This window comes from Squalius cephalus, assembly GCF_949319135.1.
Source record: "Squalius cephalus genome assembly, chromosome: 18".
NCBI lineage: Eukaryota > Metazoa > Chordata > Actinopteri > Cypriniformes > Leuciscidae > Squalius > Squalius cephalus.
The window spans coordinates 1,095,327-1,106,079 of record NC_137139.1 but is presented as its reverse complement, the minus strand read 5'-3'; the positions used below and the strand labels follow the sequence as shown (position 1 = coordinate 1,106,079).

Below are 10,753 nucleotides of genomic sequence, written 5' to 3'. Positions count from 1 at the left end.
GCCACTCTAAATATTTTTTTTTTATTAGTAATTCCACTGCTGTGGCCACCAAACAAAATAGCCTTCCTTTCATCCACCTCACTCACAAGAACCTCTATTTCTGCCTCAGAGAAATTTCGCTTCTTGCCCTTGCTCTCCATTGCTGCCATGATTTTGTTTTTAAAAAACACAAATTTCCTTGCTCCTTTTAATATGCATGGCCAATGAGGTAATTTGCATTGTCTATATATGGTTGAATGTGGGCGGATAAAGGGCGGTTGATTTTTGCGTGCGCAAATTATCAGGTAGGCTGTGATTTATAAAGTGAAAATTGCGTGCAGGTGTGCGTACGCATGGTTTTATAAATCTGAATATTTTTTTGCGTACGCTATTTTTGGCTTTTGTGCGTACGTAGATTTTTAGTAAGGATCCTACGCACAGTTTTATAAATGAGGCCCCAGGTCTGAAAGTAAAACAAAAAACACAAACCATTCTCAAATGAAGTTGTTTAATGGACAGTCAGGTCAGCTTATGTTCTGCGTTATTTAAAGCAGTGATGGTTTACTCTGGCCCTCAGTGTCCACTGTCCTGCAGATTTAGCTCCGACCTCAAACCCTCCTGCCTATTGTCTAGAAATAAACCTGAAGACTTTGGTTAAAATTTTCAGATGTGCTCGATTAGGGTTGGAGGTTAACTCTTAATTAACCTCAAAAAGTAGAATGCAAAGGGCCAGAGTTGCCTGTTCCTTACATAAATTTACAAAGCAGCAGTCAGTACATTATATAATATACACATTGAAGTATTATATATATATATATATATATATATATTGCAGCACATAATATAAGCTAAGTACTGAACAAAAACAGTTTTACCCATAATCTTCTGTCAATTGTTTCAAGAGCTTCACTTGGTCAAAAACCAAGTGATAACCTGTACAATGTAAAATTGTCAACATCAAATTATGTACTACATTTTACAGCATTGTTACAATACAATACATACCAATGGACTCGCACACTTTTCTGTCTTCTTTGGGCACCAGATGTTCCTTCCTCACCCGAAACAAAGGACTTATTCGATTAGCTTGCGTTGATATAAGGACTGGTCTTCCTTCTCTGCTGTAAAACTAGAAAGTCTCGACTTACTCTATGTGCAATTACTATTGTTCTTGAAACATAAATTAAGACAGTTATAAATAAGGTTTTACCATATGATTCAGGAGAGAACATTTGATGAGTAAATACTGATTGCAATATTCTAGAAACTTCACCTGGGAAGGGCTGATCACGGCAAGATTCGCTGCGACTCACTAGTAGCTCTTGTAATGGTTGGCTCTTAAAAGAGCTGTTGAGTTTGATATTGGTAGAGCTTTTAAAAAAAGGACTAAGTAATCCTGCAAAACAGAAAGGAAGGCAATTTTAATACATTACTTGCAAATAGTCAGTTTATAACTGTAGGATGTTTTCTGTAAAGAGTGTTGCATAATTAAATGTTAAAAGCATTTTTATGTTATAAGTTCACTGATATGTGGGCATTTCTATGAATAAAAGTATGTCTTTAATAGCAAGCAACAATCATATGAAAATGATTTACATGCAAACGGGACAGTTATCAGCAGTGTAACTGATCTGATTATGACAAAATAATCGAGTATCTCTATTTTAGTATTTTAGGGTTAAAACCAACACATACATACCATTGTGAATATTTGCCTTTGCAGCTTTCCGTCTCCTCCGTTTACTTCTCCTCAAACAATAATGGGCTGACTGAGTCCGAAAGGCCCCTTTGGTCTTTTCAGCTGAAAAAAGAGAAAATAAAATATCATTATGTATAATATATAGGATTATTTAAAGGAAAAAGTACTGATTTACCTTACAAATATTGGATGTTACATTATAAAGCATTAAAAACATGGCAAGTGTTGTGGTTAATATGCATTTACAACAAATATCACTTTAAAACTATCAATACTGAGGTAAAAGCATGGTCAGTTTTGAGATTACTGCCCTTTGCTACACCAATCACAGTAAAACTAAGGTTACTGAGGTTTAAAGCATGGTAAGTTTTGTGGTTACTGTCCTTTTACCACACCTATCACATTACAACTAGGGTTACTGTGCTAAAAGCATGGTAAGTGTTGTGGTTACTGTGCATTTACAATAAGTATCACATTAAAACTACCAATAGTGTGGTAAAAGCATGTTAAGTTTTGTGATTACTGTCTTTTTACTACACTTATCACAGTAAAACTAATGTTAGTGTGGTAAAAGCATGGTAAGTGTTGTTTTTACTGTGCTTCTACTACAAATACAACTTTGGAACTAATTGTACTATTTTTAATCTGATATGAATATCTAGGCCAGGGTTCACCAATCTCGGTCCTGGAGGGCCGCTGTCCTGCAGAGTTTAGCTCCAACCAGCTCCAACACACCTGTTTGAAAGTTTCTAGTATGCCTAATGAGACCTTGATTAGCTGGTTCAGGTGTGTTTAATTGGGGTTGGAGCTAAACTCTGCCGGACAGCGGCCCTCAGACCAATTTTCAGTTGGTAAACATGGTGACGTTTTTGTGTGGGCGGAGCTTGGGTGGTGGCAGAACGATCCCTCTGGCCGCTTTACTAACGTTGGTTTGCAAGTTTTGTAAGCTTGTTTTTTTTAATAATGACTGGAGAAAATCCGATTTTATCTTAATGTGCAAGGTCACTCACTGTCCAGGACCGCGATTGTTATTTGGAAAATTTTATTTTAACGTACATCCCAGATTGGCTGACCTGTACGCACTCAGTCAATGAATGGACGATCTGACAGGATTAATGTCAACCGGTTGAGTGGCCTGACTTCTACACCTACCCGATAGAGAAACTGAGTGTAAAGAGAAACTGAGGGCATATGAATCTTTAGATGCCTATAACTGTAATGGTCACGTACAATTTAAGCCTTGTGTGGTAGCCTACGATCCGCAGTTCTGCCTAGCCAGCGCCATGGCCAGACACAAAGACGACAATGTAAGTGACATTACGGTGAAATTTTAACGATGTGATTAAATAAAAATTCCAGATACAGCATATTCATTTTTTAACTATGTATTTGATTACCCTTTTTTACCAGGTTCTTCAAAAAGTATAGTCACAATCAATCAAAACTATGTATAAAATCATAGACGATTCACAAATAATCACAATTATTTAGAAAACATTATGCGATAAAATTTCAAATTGGAGCCTGTACTCCGTTGATTCTTGCACCCAACAACACAACAAGATGACATTTAATAACAATAATAATAATTTAAGCTCCTTATTATGTAGCCGAATCTGTGCTGGTTTGTGTTGGCCGCCTTCAGTTTTCCCTTCCTTTTGCCACCAGCTAGCGCCATGACGTAACTGTGACGTCGGCTCGAAATTGGTCTATAGCACGTCACGTGACAGGCAGTGTTTAATCACCCTATTTTGAATTAGAAAGCAATGAAACGCAAAGTCTCCATGGAGATGGCAGATATAATGGCAGATTAATATCGACAAACAGAAAATACATTATATCACACATTATTAGGACAGCGTATTTAGGTATTTACTACTTACCAACATCTGACACACGTGAACTGATGCAAAATATCGCGATGTGTTCGGAACGAGACTTCTTCAGCGCGATTTCCTACTGATAAAATATAATTTAAAAAATATCAATAAACAGCAAAGCAATCCAGCTTTCCTGGCAAAAAGACTGAAATAATAACATTAAAAAATACCTAAACCTAAACCATGATAAGATAAGATCTTGTGAATAAATATTGATTAAACAGCTTCTCTGCTGCAGCCGACAGGCAGAAAGAATCGTGCTGTGATCACGAAAGACGCTTCCCATTGAAAATACATTAGTTTAAAAACGTCCTGGTATTACGAAAATAACGAAACGTGTCCGTGACACGAATCAATCAATAGATTAAATTACGTGACCATATCACGAACTGACGTGAGACGACTTGCGTTGGAGTTATCCGTGGTCTCACCACAGACTCATTCCGTGCTCCTATCACAGATTTTAGATCTGACTACAGATCAGATCTAAATGATTTTTTTTTTTTTGATGACAGGACAATGATGACAGGACAAGACAAAATGTCAACTTAATTACATGCCATTGCAACACAGTCGACATAAAGCTTTTAAGTGTCTAAACAACATTACAACATCCAGTGAGTGAGGTCAGGTTGTTGAGGTCCGTGGTGCCATCACGGGACTTTAGCTAGACTAACAGAATCAAACTGAATTTTTATGATGGCAGGACAATGCAATAGCTACAATAACAGAGAGGTTAACGTCTTTATATTTGGTGTTGGAAAAGAAATAAATACTTAAAATGTTGTGTTTCCAAATGAGAAAGCACGTCCATTGAGTGAGATCTGTTCTCTGTCATTGAAACGGATATCCGTGTGTGGACCACCGAAGATGAGTGTCATTGACTTGCGTTGGAGTTATCCGTGGTCTCACCACAGACTCACTCCGTGCTGCTATCACAGATTTTAGTTCTGACTATAGCCAAGCGAGCAATAGGTGTAAAACGCCATCAAACTGGATTTTATGATGACAGGACGAGACAAAATGTCAAGTTAATTACATGCCATTGCAACACAGTCGAATTAAAGCTTATAAGTTCCTAAACAAGCCAGCAACATTACAACGTCCATGAGTGAGGTCAGGTTGTTGAGGTCCGTGGTGCCATCACGGGACTTAATCAAACTGAAATTTTATGATGACAGGACAATGCAATAGCTACAATAACAGTCAGGTTAACGTTATTATGGCATTTGATGTTGGAAAAGAAACAAATACTTCAAATGTTGCGTTTCCAAATGAGAAAGCACGTCCGTTGAGTGAGTTCTGTACTCCCGTCATTGAAACGGGGATCCGTGTGTGGACCACGGAAGGTCAGTGTCATTGACTTGCGTTGGAGTTATATCCGTGGCCGCATCACGGAATTTGGGGCGATTCCGTGATGGCTGCACGGATTTTGAGTTAAGGGACCGTGGACATTTCACGGAATCCTGTGAGACCAGGTTGGCTCCCCGGACCTAAGGGTAATACGGGGACTATGCCAAGGTCCTCATAAATCAAAGAGTGTAACTGCATTTGTTAATGTCTGAACAACATAAATTATTTTTCTTTGAAAGTCCTTATTTACCACTTGACCTGATTTTGAGTGTATCCCAGTGTATCAGAACAGCGACCCCACCACTGGGTTATATATTGCAGTTTCATACACATTTCTGATACACACGGTGCATTTTGGCGGGCCGTCTTGTGATTGACTGGTTTGCGCACGTGGTCGGTGTAATGTATTGACTGACCATGGAAATAGTGAGGTTCCTTTAAGAGGCTAAGAGCCTGGGGAGGGCGTGGCTGTTCGGGGGATATATGTGTTTTTGGCCAGTATGTTCACTGGTGTTGACTGAGCTAGATGTACGTAGATGTTACCTTGTTCAGTAAAGATTCACAAGCTGACAAACGTTTCCTCATGTTATTCGAGTATACTACACTGGCGACGAGCGGATTCGGACCGACTGTGTGCAGATAAGTTCATATGGTGCGACTTTTCAAGTGAGTGAAATAATTTGCCATCTGGAAGCGAACATGACTACACTCGGCCGTATTGAAGAGTTTGACGAATGCTCGAGTAACTCTTTTGAAGAATACACAGAACGACTGGAATGTTTTTTTCATGCAAATGATATTGAGGATGATGCAAAAAAACGCTCCGTGCTGCTCAGTGTGTGTGGTGCAAAAACGTATTCCACGTTACATTCAGTGCTTGCCCCAACGCAACCCTCTACTGTGTCTTATGCAAACATTGTCGCTGCCTTAAAATGCCATTACAGCCCGGCGCCATCAGAGATTGTTCAACGTTTTCACTTTCACAATTGTAAACAGAAACCTAATCAAAGCATTTCAAACTACATTGCTGAGCTACGACGTTTGTCTGTGCACTGTGCTTTTGGGGATCAGTTAGAAGCAATGCTGCGTGATAGAATCGTGTGCGGGGTTATGGATGAAGCACTACAGCGACGCCTGCTGGCTGAACCTACACTAACATTTAAAGAGGCAGAAGACAAGGCACTAGCTGCTGAAACAGCATTGTTAAATGCTCGCCTACTTCGTCAGCATCAAAACGAATCACGGCTGGAGGACGATGTTCATTATGCAGCCCATGCACATGCATCAGTACATAAGACAGCAGTTTCAAATGGAAATCCTACACGTGACAAGCCATGCTTAAGATGTGGTGGTCAGCACACCCCGCAAAGCTGTAGGTTTTCCACTGCTGTGTGCCATTACTGTAAAAAAAGAGGACACATATCTCGTGTATGTTTAACAAAGACTAAACATGGTACTGACAAGGATGCAACCAGCCTCAGAAGAACGTTACACCAACATTATAACACGCAAGGAAAATAATGAATACTCTGTTTACAGCACCACTACTAAAGCAGAAAGAGGGGGGCAGAGGCCATATCTGGCCACTGTTATACTGAACAAACAAGCACACACAATGGAAGTGGATTCAGGAGCGGCCTGTTCCTTGATTAGTGAGCATACCTATCACTCACTGTGGCCCTTCCAACCCCCTGAAATACATGCAAACAATGGAACACTTAAGCAGTGGTCACAGGCAACCTTGGAAGTGAAGGGAAAAATATTTGTGTAGATAACGTACAAAGGAACACGAAACACACTGCCTTTATTCGTCATCCAGGGCCAGGGCACTAGTCTGTTGGGACGGGACTGGTTTGATGCCCTGGGAATATCAGTGGAAGGAGTACACAGTGTACAGCTGCAGTCCATAGAGAAAATACTGACGGAATATTCAGAGGTTTTTCAGGACATTGGGGTTTGCCGGACCCCCCCGATCTCTATTGACATTGATTCCACAATTACTCCACGTTTCTTTAAGGCCCGCCCAGTTCCTTTTGCTTTACGGCCCCAGGTGGACGAGGAGTTGGACAAATTGGTGGCTCAAGGAATCTTTGAACCTGTTCGCCATGCAAGGTGGGCCACACCTATAGTGGCTGTAGCAAAAAAAGATGGGGGTTTGAGGATTGAATACAGCTGTTAAGCCTGACGTGTACCCTATACCCACAGCATCTGAGCTGTTCTCAAAGCTAGCTGGAGGAGTAGTTTTCACTAAACTTGATTTGAAACAAGCTTATCAGCAGCTTCCAGTGGATGATGACGCAGCCGACCTACTGACTATTAGCACTCACCGTGGGCTTTTCCGTGCTCGACGGTTGCAATTTGGGGTGTCAACGGCCGTTTCAATATTTCAAAGATTTATGGACAATTTGCTCGCAGAAATTCCAGGAGTCCAGCCATACCTGGATGACATCCTGATTTCGGGCAAAACTATGGAAGAACACAACGCACGGCTACAAGCCGTACTGAAGTGCCTCGCTGAAGCTGGGCTGCGACTAAAAAAAGAGAAAAGCATGTTTGCTGCTACTCAAGTGGAGTTCTTGGGGTTTAGAGTGGATAAAGATGGCATCAAGCCAACCCGTGAGAAAGTGGAAGCTATCCAAAATGCTCCGCCCCCACAGAACAAAACAGAACTTCAGGCATTCTTGGGGCTGCTTAACTTTTACAGCTGTTTTCTTCCCAATAAGGCCACCATCCTGGAACCCCTGCACCACCTTCTAGACCAGTCTGCTACGTGGCAGTGGGGAGCGAAGCACAAGATGGCCTATGCTCAGGCAAAAGAGTTGCTGCAAACGGATAAAGTGCTGGTGCACTATGATGAAAAGAAACCCTTGGCAGTGGTTTGCGACGCCTCACCCTATGGGCTTGGTGCTTTATTATTCCACATGGAATGTGACGGCCAGGAGAGACCCATTTGCTTTGCTTCCAGAACAATGTCCACCACTGAGCGGAATTATGCCCAAATTGATAAGGAAGCATTGGCAGTTGTTTTTGCAGTCAGGAAGTTCCACCAATATCTCGCAGGCCGCCATTTTGTGATTTTTACAGACCACAAACCCCTGCTGGGACTCCTGCACCATTCCAAGCCAATGCCTGCCATCCTTTCACCACGGATGCTGCGTTGGAGTTTGATCATTGGATCTTACGACTATGAGCTGTGCTACCGACCGGGCAAACAAATGGGCAATGCTGACGCCCTGAGTCGCTTACCCTTGCCGGCATCTGATGCTGTTACACCACCACCATTGGAAGTGTAGCTACTTGAAATGGTGCCAGAAGCACCCATGCATGCTGAGCGAATTGCTAACCTTACACTAAAGGACTCTGTCATGGCACGAGTAATGCGCTGGGTGCTGCATGGGTGGCCGGCTGATGTAATGGATAGCCGGTTCAAACCATTCCTTTTGCGCCGCCATGAACTCTCTGCACATAAGAACTGTTTGCTATGGGGAAGCCGTGTGGTTGTTCCCTGCTTGGCGAGGAGAGAAATACTGGCTATGTTGCATGACGCGCACCTGGGCATTGTACGCATGAAGGGACTCGCAAGGAGTTATGTGTGGTGGCCGGGCATGGACCGAGACATTGAGGAGACTGTTAAAGCATGTGAAACCTGTCAGATGTCACGCCATGCACCTCCTAAGGCAAAAGTTCACCCTTGGGAGTGGACGACAAAAAGATGGTCCCGGCTGCATAGTGACTTTGCAGGCCCTTTTCAGGGCAAAATATTCCTCATAGTGGTTGATGCACATAGCAAGTGGCTGGAGGTGTCTCTGATGAGTTCCATGTCATCATCGGCCGTCATCAACACACTGAGACTGCTTTTTGCCACACATGGTTTGCCCGATGTCATAGTGTCAGACAATGGTGCTTCGTTCACCTCTGCAGAATTCCAAGAATTTGCCGAGCGCAAACGGCATTCGACATGTCACTACAGCACCTTATCACCCAAGCTCAAATGGTCAAGCTGAACGCATGGTGCAGACAACCAAGGAGGACCTGTCTCGCATCACCAAGGGCGAGTGGCAGACTAGACTCGCTCGTTTCTTGTTGTCACAGCACGTCACACCCAATTCATCAACTGGGAAAAGTCCTGCTGAGTTGCTCATGAATCGGCGACTCACCACTGCCCTGGATCGTCTGCACCCTGATCATGATGGTGATATGCTTCGCAGACAGAGCTGAATGCTGAAAAATGCCCTGGCACAGTCAGAGAGTTTAAACCTAAGGACTTGGTGTACATGAGAAGCTACTCCAGAGATTCTAAGTGGATGCCTGGAATCATTGTGGATGTCACAGGTCCCCTGTCATACAAGGTCAGAGCGGGTGATGGGCAAATGCACAGACGACATGTTGATCAGCTGCTGGACAGGACGGCACCCTTGTCCGACCAATCAAGGCCTGAGCCAGTTGGCTATACTGTCCATCCGCCTGAGTCTCCAGGGGCTGAAATGCTTGAGTTACCACCGCCTGCGTTAGATGTGGGAAACCCTGATGTTGACCTTACTGGAGCTGGAGTTGAGGGCATGTCTGATTCCCCTCATTCTCGGAGGTACCCTGTAAAAAAGCATCGCCCTCCAAGAAGATTTTCAGACTTTGTGGACTGGGGAAAAGGGGTGTAATGTATTGACTGACCATGGAAATAGTGAGGTTCCTTTAAGAGGCTAAGAGCCTGGGGAGGGCGTGGCTGTTCGGGGGATATATGTGTTTTTGGCCAGTATGTTCACTGGTGTTGACTGAGCTAGATGTACGTCGATGTTACCTTGTTCAGTAAAGATTCACAAGCTGACAAACGTTTCCTCATGTTATTCGAGTATACTACAGTCGGTAACAAACGGAAGTCGACGGGAAAGTCCGCCCAGAGCATGGCCCAGACAGAGACGTCGCTAATTAAAAACTTAAAAACTTACGCGGCCTGCTCGTTAAGCCTCGTTTAGCATTTATGTGAAGTGGATGCCTGCAGAGAGGACAGGAGAGGAGGACTAGAAAGCAGCTAATGTTAGTTGGCAGCTCTATTTTTTTTGGAATTGGAACAAAGAAAGAACTAAGAGGATGTATTGATATCATCTTTGGTTTTCCTGGTCTGTAAGTAACTCAATAAGTTGATTAACAAGCTTATGTAACTGCCTGTCTGTATACACTTGTAGCTTTTGTAATTGCTGAGGTCTGGACCTGGAAGCCTTAACTTTTACTACAGACATTGTGTTTGTTTTATAGAATTAAATATTTTCTTAGTAGCCCAACATTATTTTGTTTAAATATGAAGTTGCAGTGACACAGGAAGGCTGTGATATCATTAATATGAGTACTTTCAGGCCATTAAATAAATGTAATGTGTTTATGATGTTCTGTTAGTGTACTAAACCTGTAAGATAAATTAATTGGTACCATAGTAACCAACCACAATGATCAATATACAAAACATGAGGGGCAACAGACCTGACGGGTATCTTGTGCAGTGTGTAGAGTGTTATTTAAAAAAAAAAAAAAAATTTAAAAACAGTGTTTACTGTTAATATAGATCTTTACACTGTTCATTTAGTTAGCTCAGGGGGACAGAGGCAGTAGTATAAGCACCATAGTTTCTATAGCAACCAGCACATGCTTACTGAGCCTCCTGCAAATGTCTGGGTTTAGACTACTTTCCAAAGATATGACTATGTTGAATCTAGTAAACTTGTAGCGGGGATGGGACTGCCTTTTCTCTTGTAGTTTTACATACATTTGACCAGTCAGTTGCATGTTAATTATTTGAATAATTCTAAAACAGATCTAATGCCAAAAGCATCACAGTGATAACATTTCATGT

The 10,753-nt window shown here is 42.2% G+C and overlaps 1 long non-coding RNA gene across 2 annotated transcripts; it reads right to left on the bottom strand.

Annotated features, from left to right (window-relative positions):
- Positions 1 to 990: 990 nt before the first annotated feature.
- LOC307146217 lies at positions 991 to 3,630 on the bottom strand. Of its 2 annotated transcripts, none has more exons than XR_013819075.1 (4): positions 3,562 to 3,630; positions 1,679 to 1,780; positions 1,253 to 1,375; positions 991 to 1,100 (listed from the first exon to the last, which is right to left on the bottom strand). It is a non-coding gene; the product is annotated as an uncharacterized lncRNA (long non-coding RNA). The 2 variants fall into 2 exon arrangements; XR_013819076.1 differs by having other exon boundaries at positions 991 to 1,097.
- Positions 3,631 to 10,753: the final 7,123 nt, after the last annotated feature.